Below are 8,871 nucleotides of genomic sequence, written 5' to 3' on the forward strand. Positions count from 1 at the left end.
ACAAAAAAATCATGGTCATTGACCAAAGGCTGGATTGAGGAGTTACCTTTAAGGATTTACCATTCCAGAATCTCACTTTATTGGATTATCATTCTCTTTGGATTGTATATACACCGGTGGACATTGGGACTTACAGCACGCTAGAATTCTTAAGGACTGTTTTAATGGTATGGAACTGAAAGACTCTGTGCTTTTAACATTGTAAATACATATTTGATTTTCACTTTTAACATTGTTGTCTGACTTATCTTTTTAAACCCTAAAAGCCCTCACGCAGTTTAATCTGACCCCATTTTAAATCCATGTAACTCGGCCGATAGGGCTGATCGTTACAGGGGGTCCTCATTGGAAATATTGGACGCCGTTGACTTTCATTGCATGAAAAAAAGAAAGAAAGAAAGAAAAAGAAAACAATTAAACGTCTATGCATGCATGTGTTGCACAGAAGAACATCATACATATTTGGAACAGCATGTGGGTGAATAAATGTACAGAATTTTCACTTTTTCCCCTTTAAAAGTGTGTGCATGAAATTGACTAGCAGCATTGCTTTATATATAATCTTAATGAGTCTAAAGGTATTCCAGCTAACAACTAGATTGTACAAAAGACACTGCATGGTACAAAGACTCAATGATTTGAATAAATATCCAATAAGACCTTTTGATCCTGTCAAAACAAAACATGATGACTTTACCTAAATTAATGCCCTGAAATAATAACCAAAATGTTTGCAGATTAAAAGATCAACTCGGCAGGGGACACTGGAGACAAACTGAATATAAGTAATCAGACATTGCAATTAAGAATTGCTCTAGAAAATGTGATTACCAGTGTGGTTCTGTTCCACTCCGCCTCTCTTACTTTAGCCAGAGTATTTTAACTGTAAAGTTGCACATCTCAAAGGCTGCATCCCCAATAAAGCAGTAATGAAGTAGTTTAAAAATCACTTGATTTCTCCAACATCCTGTTGTATGCATTTGATCTGTTCGGCTTCACACAACTTCTGGTTTGAAAGAGAAATAAAATGTTTTGCACATCAGAGGGACCTTCCGTGGCATGTTTGTAGCTCAAGTCAGAGGAGATATAGAGGGGTGTTTGAAAATTGTTGGTGGCAGGGAAGAAAGAGGGTGAGCAAGAGAAAAGGAGATGGCAAGGCATTGCTATAAATGCAGTGGAAGGCAGAATCTCTCCATTTCTGATTATCTTCTCACTTTTTCTCTCTTAAATTCTCAACGCCTACATCCAGGTGCGCTTTACAGTTACGTCTCAGAAAAGCCACAGACCTCACAGAATCAAGATTTTTTATTAAATGTTTTTATATTCTTTTATCTTAATAGTCTTCAATACAGTAAGCTGGTTTAAGAATGCACACATGGCCCCCTAGGAATTATTTACTGTAGGTGGAGTGATTTAATCCCCATAATCATTTCTTACTTTGATTATATGTAGGTAATTCTCTTTAATTAAGAAGCTAATTATGTAGCTTGATTAGTTGCTCAGTCCTTGATATAATGTATGAAGGAAAAATGCACCTGTCACTTACAGAATACACCCTCTGCTGTGGTTCATGCGGCAGTGCATAAACACACACACAGAGTTTAAAAGTTTTGGGGTGGGTAGGGTTTTTTTTTTTTTTCTGTTCGGTCTTTTGTGTTCACCAAGGCTGCATTTATTTGATTAGAAATACAATAAAAATAGTAATATTGTAAAATATTGCTATAATTTAAAATAACTTTTTCTCTATTTTAATATATTTTTAAAATGTCATTTATTCCATTCTTCAACGTTACATGATCGTTCAGAAGTCACTCCGTATGTTTGTGGACTCAGTGTAATCATGATGCTTTTTTTTTCAGGATTCTTTCATGAATACACTTGCTTGCCCACTCGATTTCTGTTTATTAACTGCCTGTGATCTATAATATGAGCAAAAGATGTATTAGTGGAGCACAGAAAAGGAAAAATAAAGAGCAAAGTGTTGAAGAGAGGCCTAAAATAACACAAATGTTTACATCAATAGCAAATTGTCCCAATAATAAATCCCCATCACTTTTGTGATCAGACTCAGTCCTTGAAATCCTGAAATTTTCATTTTAAGATTACTTTTCAGTTTAATTTACTGTTACTTGCCATTTCTTTGTAATTATTTGTGAAATTTACTAGTAATTTCTGAGTGAAAATTATTTCACCACCGTTTTTTTCCCAGTGTATATTTCAAAACAGCAATAAAACCTGACAAAAATTCTCTCAAATGTAGCTTCTTTTTCTCAAATGATTTCTCAAAGATTAAAAAAAAAAAAAGAAAGAAAGAAAGAGAAAGCATTAAGGAACAAAAAGTAATTTGACTATTTAAAAAAACACCTAAAATGGATCTTTGAATCCATCTATCCTCATGCCCTCCATTTCACCTATAGTACAGTCTAATATTTAACTCAACCACTTACTGTTATCACTTTTTCATTCTCAGGGGCAAACCACCAGCCTGCTTGTCACCATGTTGCTTTTACCTGATAACCGCCAGGTCCTGAGGCTATTACCCAACACAACCCCTCCTCCAACACCAGGCAACACTTACAGCGGCCATTTCCAAATAACCACCATGATTCGTTCCTGTCAAAAAGACCAGAGTCTGGCCAAGATAGCAGCTCTAGAGTCGGTGCAGGATCAATACCGCTTCAAATCTCTACTACACAGTACGCGTTAAACCATCTGGATATTAAAAGAATGAAGAGGTGATGTTCAGTTCACAGCGTAACTCCTGAACAGTTTGATCCAGATGTACTTCGGGAGCTTTTGTCAAGAGAAAAACATTTCGCGTGTTCTCTTTTCTGCCTTTCCCCTCTGTTGTTTCGTGCAGCGTTATATAAATAAATGAAAAAGAGAGAAAGGGGCGAATGAGAACGAGGAAAAGCTTGAAAGAGAATCGTAGAGGTAGAGGAAAGAAATACGATACAGACCGTACTCAAGGTCACCGTCATGGTCATGAGGCCCTTTGATGATATCAAACTTTTCACCTAGTCCAGCTCCGGCATCATAAATGAATGAGGGAGCGTGAGAGAAAAAACACAGAGCATCCTGTCAGGCTCATCATAAACAATACATCAGACGCAAGAGAAGCCGGGACATGATATGTTGATCTTCACAAGACCTTGCAGCAACAAGTGATTGCCAGCCAGCTTTGCCTTCATTGGCGAGGAGCTCATATTTCTCTTTCTGGCAAAGTGCAAATTTCGCTCGTGCCATTCACCTTGTTCTTTACAACTGCACCAAACACATGCATTATAAAACAGCTCTGTTAAACTGGGTGCTAGCTTGTTTCTGGAAATGTCTTCTAGAGGGAAGCGCATAAGGGTGCAGAGCAATTTCCATGAATATTTAATTCTCCCGTCAGGTCCTTAATGACTGTCCGTAACGCAAACAGCTCTTTCCCCAAAAGGAAGGGAATCTGACTCCTCATACCCAGACTGACTCAGACATCAGGCAATTAAAGTACAGGGCTGCTCTCTTATCTCTCCGCTTGATGCAGATTAAAGGCATAGTTCAGCCAAAAATGAAAATTCGGTCATTATTTACTCACCCTCATGCAGTTGTTTTTTTTTCTCCATTGCACACAAAAGGAAGAATTTATCACGCAGTTCTTTTCCAACTGTTCAAAAAGGACCAAAAACATCTAATACATAAAAAGTACTTTAATTACTTCAACTCGAATCAGTTTTTTCAAATATCATTGGTTTTCACGTGTCATGTGACTAAACATAATTGACGTTAAACCTACATCTAGAGTATATTTAATTTGCCAGCTATGACAATGGGGAAGATTTTCAGAAAACGAGTTCTCCAGCTGGCGATCGTAACGCACTGTTTCTGTACTTTAAAGTATATATTGTGGAACGATAGTCTCATTATGGAGGTCTGATGCTTTAGAGACACATCATGAGTGTTTTCCTTCACATGTGTAAGTTCCAACACAATTAACAGTGATGTGGAAACACAGGACTGATCAGTTAGCTGACACAATTAACAAAGCAATACAAGCGATAATTTACATAGGCTAAAGCAAACAACTGCATTATCCTGCACGGCCCCTTTTCTCTTTCTTCTTCTGAACTGTATATGATTCCAATCAGCATTCCTTATCCCACTACAATCGTTCCTTTAATTAAAACATTCCAAGCAGCCTTCAGAATAATTATCCAAAGTGGACATATACGTCAGCAGACAGATTAGTAGATTTTTAGGCGGAAGGAAAGACAAAGTAAAAGAAGGTGCTTAACTGCAGAATTAGAGGGAGAATGGGTTTTTAATCGCACAGTTAATGTAGAGGAAATGTGCAGCTTGGAGATGGCTGACAGTGCAAATTACCTTTTATAGTTCATGAAGGATATGACACCAGCTGGGCGCCGCTTCTGACATCGCTCCCACACACTTGCTTATTCTGAGTTTGGCTGTTCTAGCAACAAAGGAAACTGTTCAAATAGGAGAAAATGAATGTGGTTTTGATGGACAGTTTTCATCATCATACCATAAAAATTAATCACAGTGTATCTCGAACGGTTTTTATCTTTGTCAAGGCTGATCTCGGTTTATTGAAACAATGATGTAACGTAGTGTGCGCCTTTCCAAGAAAATGAAATGATCAAACGTCTCTCTGCAGGAACACAACCCTTCCCTTTCAGTATATCACCCATCTCTTCCCAGGTGAAAAAGAAATATATTTAAATTGTGCTTTTTCAGACACACTTAATATATTTATATTATACTATACTAAATGCATATTAAATGTATTATTTTGAAACAACTTTAAGTATATTAAGTGTATTTCAAGATATGTTTAAGTTCAATTTTAATCTATTTGTAATATATTTAATATATTGAAATTGTGTTAAATTGGAACCACTTTAAGTATATGTAGTGCAATTTAAGTGTATTTCTTAAAATACATTTAAAATGTACTTTTAATACTTCATGAACTACAGGTAGAATATATTTGAAGCATCGTTTTAATGTGCTTCAAGTACATTTCAATTGTATTTCAGCTCATTAGAAATGCATTAGCATTACACTACTAGTATATTATATTAATTAGCATTATATTTTTCAGTATACATACACACGTACACTTTGATATCTAGAAAACTTTAATGTATTACATTACATATTGTGTACATTACAGTATTCATAAGTACATTATTCAAATTCATACATTCATAAGTACATTAAAAAAAGTACAGCAGCATATATACTTTGGTGAAAAACAAAAAACACTATTAAATGTATTAAAAATGTACTTGAAATGTTTATAGTATATTTGTATTACTACAAACACACTCAAGTACATTTTAAAACATTATACAAAAAAATTATAATAAATGAAAAAAAAAAAAAAGATAAATGCTATGGAAAAGCTATCTTATCCATTTGTAGAACATTTCAGTTATACCTGTATTACTGAAAAGTTAAGAATTTTACATCAATGAATAAATAAAAATTACAATGCAATTTTCTGAAGAAAAAAAATTAAATTTACAGAAAAACTAAGTGCAGAAGTGAATAGATGTCTGTGCAAAGACTGAAGATGATGAAGTTCAAGCAACAGAATAGGGAGGGATGGAGGTGGACGAGGAGATGGCGTAGGGATGATGGCAGGATGTAGTGAAGGGATGGTGATGGGAGGATGACGATGATGCCCTGGCGGCTTAGATGGTGTTTGGCACATGGCACAGACCCAGAGCATCCCAGTGCTGACAACACACGGCGGAGTCGAGAAAGGGAGGAGTCAAGATGTAGATGGTGTGGTTGACGACATCTGGGGGCCGACCGATGGAGACAGAGCTGGTGGACCCGAAGGCGCAGACGGAGGGCCGATGGAGCTGAGCGTTGTCGCAGGTTCCGGAGACCTGGGCACAGCCTAGTCGTCCTCCTGGCATACAATATTTTGCACAAGTGCCTTGCAGCTTTAGAAAAAAACAAAACAGAAACAAAATTAGATAATGGATTTTTACATGAATGACTGAAAGGAAGCACAAATTAGCCACCTGAAATGGACACACTGCTAACATTTTTCTTCCAAGATTGACCGAATCATCCTCCATTAGGCCTGATTCAAAAATCTCTATAACAGAGGTGATACGATATTAAAATATACTTACTATTCCTTTGCTTGTCTCTGCACTCAGATTTCAGTTTGTCTTCTATAGCAGCTGATCTGAAAAACAACAAATGTTAATATTTCTCACATGCACAAAAAAAGGCAAATGATGATTGGTGATTTGTTTTCTATTTAAGAATGACAGAACAATGTACCTGGTCGGAAATATAGTCAAAAACCTTACCAGCCTCAGCAGTTTCAGATGTACTGTATGCTCTTATAAGCAACCCTTCTTACAATTTGATCTTTGTTCTTATCTGTAATGAGAAATATATATTAGAAAATAAAGTTGATAAGGCTGTCAAGCTTGAACAAATATAAAAACCAATCAACCAACACTACTACAGTTGGGTGATCAGCTCAAGACAAAGTATGTTCATAATCATGGTTTTTCAAAGATCATTAACCTCATTACAATGAAGCCAAATTGTTCAGGAAATCAGAAATAAAGACACTTCATGTTGCAAATAAAAACTGTTAATGTTGTACATGTTATAATGAATAATTTTTTTCTGCCAATGCATTTGTCAAAAACACGACTGGTATAGACAAATAAAGTTAATTAAATACAAATCTTACCTGAAGTCACAGTGAGGTACCAAAGCCAGAAGCCATACACGCTTGCAGACGCTGGTAAAAATAAGAACACACCGCTATATTTTCTAATTAATTTCATAGTTCCCCCAAAACAATTTGAATTATGTCATCACTCACCCTTAAGATGCTCCAAAACATCTAAGACTTTCGTTCATCTTCGAACGAAAAGCGGAGATATTTTAATGAAATCGGAGAGATTTATGTCCCTCCGATGAAAAGATTCATCAAATATGTTCACGTTTCAAAAAGTTCATCGCAAAAAAACATCGCCAAAGTAATCCATACGAATTGCGTGGTTTCCTCCAAGCACCCTATAGAGACACTATCACTCTATATAATACTGTTTAAATTTAAGACTTATATTCACATTCAAGGGACATTTGCATGCACATCATATTTGATTTACTAAGCTCTCTGCTGTGAGCTCATTATCATCCGAACCAATCAGAGCCGTTCAATGGCTCTGGAACCAATCAGGTTTAGTCTGTGTTGTTTGAATTTAAACACAAATAAACCTGTTTTTTTTTTTTGTTTGTTTTTTCCAGATATGATGTTGAAAACCTTGTGGGAATTTCAGAAATATATGTTAGAAAATAAAGGCATCAAGCTTGAACAAATTTATAAACACCTAGCTTATAACCTACCTGGTCACATTTACATACCTGGATGCACTTTTTAGGGTGACATGAAATACGTACCAATAAGTACATATCACTGCAGTTTCCAAAATAATTGAACACTTTCACACAAATTTACAGAGTTGCGATTAATAAAGCGTAATTTTCGCACAATTACTTGAAGAATATCATGCTATGACTTCAAAACAATATTAATATGCTGGGAGATTTGAAAACTGATGCTTTTGAACGTTAGCATCACACGCATCCAGCTTCATATTTACGGGTTTTCATAAACGACAAGTTTGTTCGGTAGCTCACGGAGTACGGAGACGGACTTAGGAGAAGAGAAGCATCGGTTCGAATCCCGTGTAACTACAGTCCGACAAAGCAGTTAAAAAGGAAGTTAAAATAGCACAGTTGCATCAGCTAATACTTTTTCATACCAGTTTTGCATTTGTTAACACTATCGGGTAGGTTTAGGGCTGGATTTGGTGTAGGGCATATTTCCAACACCATAGAGCATTAACCTTTAACGACAGTCCCCGGATATTTTAATTCTGAACCGCCACAATATGTATCTGAAGCAACGTAATAAAAAAACAGCAATAAGTACCAATATCCACGTAATAAAAACGTGCCAGGGTTCACATATTGAACCTGTGTTTTAGCGCCACTCAGTGGACATTTCTATTTGAAACTGCGGCGAAACATGCAGCAAGGTACGTACAACGGTGTCGCAGAGGTACGTATTTTTATGAGACCAGGTTGCTTATAACAATTAATGTATCATACTGAACAACAGCCTAATCAACCAAAGTAGCATAACCAATCATGAAATATAATATAAAATATTAAACAACGTATTTTAAATATTGCAATGGTTAATAATATTTGACAAAGGTTTGTACATTGTAAATGTTAAAAATGTTTTTCAAAATATTGTACTTTTCCAAATATTAAAATTATAAATACATAAATATTTAAATTATAACCATGTGTAGGCCTACTGCAATATAAAGTACATTAAAAACCTACTAAAAGTGTAACCATTTTGTTATGTTCTTGCACAAAGTACACATAAAATATACTTTAAGTAAGGGTAACATAGCCTATGTTTTCTGTAAATACACTAAAATGTCACTAAAAGTATGCTTGTGTTTAGTAGATTCCTTAAAAGTGTAACTAAGAATATATTTATTAACATATTATTTCTACTATACTTTTTAGAAATATAGTAATAGTGTGCTTGTGTTTTGGCATAGTCCTTAAAAGTGTAATTAAGCATATATTTATTACCAACGTATTTCTAGTATACTTTTTTATAAATAAATTAAAAATATGCTTGTGTTTAGCATAATTCTTAGAAGTATAACTAAGCATATATTTAATACAAAAGTAATTCTAGAATACTTTTTAGAAATATATTAAAATGCAATTCAATATATTTTTAATGCACTTCAAATAAGCATGTTGGGAATACAAATGTATTATAAACATACTACT

General features: G+C 35.1%; 1 long non-coding RNA gene across 1 annotated transcript; it reads right to left on the reverse strand.

The window, feature by feature from the left end:
* Positions 1-6,206: 6,206 nt before the first annotated feature.
* On the reverse strand, positions 6,207-7,115 carry LOC131549944 (uncharacterized). The gene is made up of 3 exons (XR_009273525.1): positions 6,866-7,115; positions 6,731-6,781; positions 6,207-6,408 (listed from the first exon to the last, which is right to left on the reverse strand). It is a non-coding gene; the product is annotated as an uncharacterized LOC131549944 (long non-coding RNA).
* Positions 7,116-8,871: the final 1,756 nt, after the last annotated feature.

The sequence above is a fragment of the Onychostoma macrolepis genome, chromosome 11 (genome assembly GCF_012432095.1).
Source record: "Onychostoma macrolepis isolate SWU-2019 chromosome 11, ASM1243209v1, whole genome shotgun sequence".
NCBI lineage: Eukaryota > Metazoa > Chordata > Actinopteri > Cypriniformes > Cyprinidae > Onychostoma > Onychostoma macrolepis.